A 5,744-nucleotide genomic window follows, 5' to 3' on the forward strand; every position below is an offset into this window, starting at 1 on the left:
AAAGTTCCCCCAAAGTAATTCCTTTTTGCCTGGCATCAATCCACCTGCCAATGGCTGGAAAGTAGCAAACAAGACCAAGAGCAAGTGCTGCCATCATTAGATCTGGCAAACCCAATTTTCGATATTGGGTACATTCTTTCCAGTGCTGCCTGCTTTATATTTGGGGCCTTTTTACATACTCTTTGGTTGGTAGGGGCTTCATGGGTGCTGAAAAAGTCTGTAAATTCCCAGGTGAGTCAGGAACTATTGTAGGAAGATCTCCCTGTTGGAGTATTCAATCCAAATTAGGGGTTTTATTTTAGATTGTATTTTATTCAGGGGACCTCAACATGCTCCACCTACAACTCTTGGGTGAACTGGCCATTTAAAGTTAACATTTGCTGAATGGAATTTAGATAAAATTTAACCCCAGTTATGTCAAATAACCATCTCCAGATTCCTGCACAAAATTAACATATTAATTCAATTACAGTGCCCCATAACTGTACAAGGATAAACATTTTAGGATGATGAATGTTATCATAATTAATTCTTGATACAGCTGACTGAATTTACTGTTGAGTTTAATCCAGTAGAGTTTGCTCTATGAATTTATTTTAATATGTGATAGAAATGAAAGTGTTGGTGGATAAGTATTAAAATTTGTCATTTTTTTATGCTAATCATGTTTGTAGATTATCTATGGACATGAATAGAAATACTAAAGCTGAACTCCGGACGAAAATGAATGCAGTTACATGCTCATTAATACCCTCCCTTTTCTTGTCATCGTCTTCTCTTTGAAACCTGCATTACCGACCTCTGATACCTCAGTATTGCATGCCTTTATCTCGATCCTACCGCCAGGAAACCTTCTAGAACATACTTTATTTGGATTACTTAATTGACTGAGGATGTATAACCACTATTCAGGTTAATGCAACCTGTGGGGGTTACTTAGGGGCATCGTCACCATTGGATTATTAGGATCTATATTCTTCACAGATGGCATGATATAGAACCAGGTAACTTGCTTGGAATGGTTTGGTTACTCACAAGTACACAATACCACACAATTTTGATGGTGTTCAAGTGTTTTAAAATTATTCCTTTTGATTCCATTGGATGCTTTCCAATTACCTTCACCTCAAACTACAGGCTTAATATTACATTCTCCCAGTTTACAATAATATATGTCTCAGACTCCCCTGAGGAAGCCAATATGGCAAAACGGGTATTAAGGGACTTAGGGACTTCACCCATTAGGATATACATCCAAGATCCAGTTTGTCCATGGGGCCTACCAGGATCCTCCTTTCTTTTCTTTACTACAAAAGCAATACCTGTCTAGATTCAAAGGAAATCAACCAACCCCTGCCTCCTTGCATGCTTCAAATGCAAGAAGGAAGGGGATACTTCAGTCCGTAATATTTATAAACTGTTACTGATATTGTGTATATTGTTTTATTGTAACATATCTTGAATATAAGCAGCTAAATGCAAGTAGTAACTGAACTCTTGTAAACCCTGTGCAACAAAGCTTAGAAAAGTTGGGGGCAGGCCAAGGAATCAGTATGCTCTGATGCAGGGCTTTGTTCCAGCCAACTCAATGTTGATAGGAGGAAAGAGAGATAGATAGTAACAGAGATTCTCATCGGTCGCTCACCTTTACTTTTGCAGAACTGTTCATTCCTCCGGAGGTTTCCTGTAGAATCCTGCCCCAAAATTATTAGTGTAACTAGATAAAAGAAGAGCTGACTCTGGATCAAGCTCATTGACCAGCTATGAAAAACCCTGTATTGCCATAAATGGTGCCCACCTCTGGCCCTGGTAGAAGTTCTAATCAACCAATATTGAAAAGGTAGGTCATTTGGCCCATTGGCAAACTGATCAACCGCAAACAGCTACTTCCTATAGATCACGCTGACCAGTTCAGGAACATTGGTTCACTTTTCTTTTACATTTTTATGATTAATAATGTATCCTTTAATATTTATTTATATGACCTGGGTACAAAACTGAATTTTGGATGAAAAAATGGATGAAAAAATAAAAAAATTTCTGAATACATTTGAATTTTGTGATCAGATACATGAAATATTGTATATTGATAGAGTGTATAATAATTTTTAGACACCAGGTGGAGCTTTCTGTCTTTGGTCACATTTTCCCAGGCTATCATTATCTTCTTTGCTGAGATCTGAATAATATTAAGTGGTGCATAGTCACAATCCAAAAAATGATCAATATTGGAAAGATATTGATACTTTACTTTACAAACTTACCATTGTATGACCAGCATTTGGCTGATATATTAAAGTTGGAAAAGGCAATCATGACCCTTGGCTAGTTTATAATGAACTGCACAAAGAATTCATGGCCTGCTAGTTAAATTCAGTTTAGGTCCACTGAGTTCTCATTATAAATTTTGTTTACTATTCCTCATAAAAATAAATTTTTGAACTCAGCCTTCTTTAGTTCTTTAGATCCTAAGTGGATTATATTTTGGGATCCATTTTTTATCTTTTTTTACTTTACATAGGAACTGAGTCTTGAAAGTATTTCCTGCTTATACCCAGGTTTCATTCCACATAAATAAACAAGAATAATATGCATAAAACTTGCAAAAAAAAAGAAAAAGAAAAAAAGAAAGCTCAATTCACAAGTGACCACTTACCAAAGGAACACAACGCTGTAATAAGTGTCAACACATCATGTTGTTTTTTATCATTAGGAGACTAAAACAATAGCTGTACATGCTGATAAAGTGCTAAATATAGTTCATGTATGCTTTATAAGGGGGATACACATCCCACAGGGGTCATGAAAGGAACTTGTTATTTTGTGTCTTCTGTGTATTGAATATAATGGGAATGGTAATGGCAAATGGGGGTTAAGGTAATCATGGGTAATTGTGTTGAAGACAAATGCTGTGAAAAATGTTCACTATTTATAATTAAAGGAAATTCATGTGGTTTTCTGGCTGTTTTCTTGTACAGTAGAATACAGAATTCATTTTAGCATTAGATGCATAAACAAATCAGCTCTGCAACACCAATGTAAATGTTGTAAGTAATTGTGAAAAGTAAGTGAGGAGCAGAAGTAATACAAGTTTCATGCACTTATACAAGATTCTTATGATTAAAGTATAAACCAGATTTAAGATTCTGTTCATATTATCTGTTGGAAGTGGAAACATTGATGATCAGTATGACTTAGATTTAAGGATAATCAATGCCTTCAGAAAAGCAGACTACAAGTATGATTTTATTTTAAGAGAGATGAAGACCATAAAGTAGCCATCAAATGATTACTGAACAGAGACAATTGTTGATCTTCCATAAGTGGATGCCTGAAGATCCAAATCACATTGGTCTGTTAGATAACACGGTAAATATTAGTGCCGAAAATTGGGCTTGGTCCAGTCCTCTTGGAGAGGGGCTGAGATGTAAAATCACAATCTCATTTTGTGTGGTCAACTGACTCATCTGGAACAGTGATGGACAGTGGTGACCTCTTGCAGTATCAAGACTTCAATATTTTATTCATGGTGGACCAACAATGTAATTTGCTCTGGACTTACAGAAGGGTGTAGTTCAAGGAGAGAGTAACCTGGCTTTATGGTTTTAAGAGAATGTCCATGTGATAGTTGACAACCTTTTCTTCTCTTATGCCTTTCCCATGTCCCCCTTTTCTTTGTTAAAAGGAAAGAGTTATACAAGTGAGAGCTCTTGTGTATAATATGTATGCATATCTTAATTTGTAAATAAATCAATCCAATAAATCAAACTATAAGACACAGTGGTCCTTCTTTTAAAACCAAGGCATCTGGAACGGAGCACATTTTACAAATATTCCAAGTGTATCAAAACAAAGAAAAAGAGGCCACAGCTGTCTTGGAATGCATAATGCACAAAGCTTTGAAGTGGCTCCTCATGGCGTTGGCTTTTCCAAGAAAATCCTCCTACATCAATGATTTAATTACATTATTGTCAGAATCATAGCAACACAGCAATCAAATGAAGAAGGAATTATTATTGATCTTCTCAACGAAGACCAAATGACCAAACGACACTCATCCATCATTAATCTCTTCTCCAACATGTATAGTTTCAGCTATGACATTTCCAAGCACAGTCCTAAAGCACTGACACCAATAATTATTTTAGCTGCTACTGACCACCAATGTGAAGGGGTCAATACAATGATCACCACTGTAATGGGGGCCGTACTCAAACCACTAATGAAATGGGAGACACTATATTGGCCACCAGTATAACTGACACAACACAATGACCACCATTATAAAGAGAGGCACTACTCTGATCACTAGTGATGGCATAGACTTCTCTGACCACCAATGTAATTTTTGGCACTAAGCTGACCACTAATGTAATAAGATGACCAATGTAAAAGGAAACTTCACATTGATCACCAACACAATGGAGGCAGGACATTGACCACTTTTGATTTGAATATGGAGACGTAATTCTAACCAGCAAAGAAAAGAAATGAACTAAACTGCCCACAAATGTAATGGCACCAGAATAACCACCAATATAATGGCATATACTACACTAACTAACAATGTAACCACAGGCACTACATTGACCACCAGTTGCTCTCCAACGTAAACTTAACGCTACAATGGTCACCAATGTAAAGGGACAATTTGCTGCCCACCAATGTACTAAAGGCAATACAGTGACCACCATTTTATTAGTTGTAGTTGATTGATCACCATTAAAATGGGGCACTGCATAGACTACAACATAAGCTGCTTTTCCCCTAATCACTAACGTAATGGGCTCCACAGTTTTTAGTGTCTGAGTTGCATTACAAGCCGTTATTTGTTTCCATGTCATGCTTATTGATAGGAGTATTTTTTTTTTTTAAATAGGAAAATAGGGCTTCATATAAATCATGATTCAATATTAGCTATACTGACAACAATAAATTCCAAATACTAATTTCTAATTGCTTGCCATTGGTTTCTGTATTCGAATATAATATATAATCGAGTGTATCAAGCAAAGTTCTTGCTTAAAATCCCATTTAAATTTAGAAACAAAAGTTGCAGACAGACATAAATTACCTGGAATTTCAGAGCTACCAAATACATTCATTAATGCAGGGAGACACGTGCCACCATAGTTAAAATCCCAGGCATGTTCTCATTGGCTTAGATATTTTGCCAGGTCTGAAAGCTTTCAAGAAGTCGACTGAGCCTGTTTTGAAAGTGATTAATAGCTGACTTGTATAGCTAGATTGATTAAAAGGCTTGTTTTAGAGGTCAAAACTCGAACTGCATTGTAGGATTATGTCGGGTCTAAACAAACTTGAAAATAAATTTATTTCTAGCAATAAGTTTATTACTTCTTAGATTCATATATTATATTAATGTTGACAATAGGGATACATTTGAAGATTTAGCAAAAAAATCTGTTTCATGGATAATATTCACAACTGTGAAACTTGGCCACATATATACTATATTAAGCTCACCATACACGCTAGGATTATATAGATTAAATAGGACTGGTCCTCCTCCTTACGTTCTATCTGTAACCACATTGAAGAAATGGGGCCTATGTTACAATACCGTGTTTCCTCGAAAATGAGACAGGGGCCCTAATTCATCAAGTAGAATCGGATGATCGCTCGCGCATTCGTATTCGCGATCCGAAATCGTACGCCGTCGCGCTATTCAGCAACTGAAAAAGCTCGCGGCCGGAGCCGCGCATCTCCGGCAGCTTTACACTGGC

This window comes from Pyxicephalus adspersus, chromosome 9 (genome assembly GCF_032062135.1).
Source record: "Pyxicephalus adspersus chromosome 9, UCB_Pads_2.0, whole genome shotgun sequence".
Classification (NCBI taxonomy): Eukaryota; Metazoa; Chordata; class Amphibia; order Anura; family Pyxicephalidae; genus Pyxicephalus; species Pyxicephalus adspersus.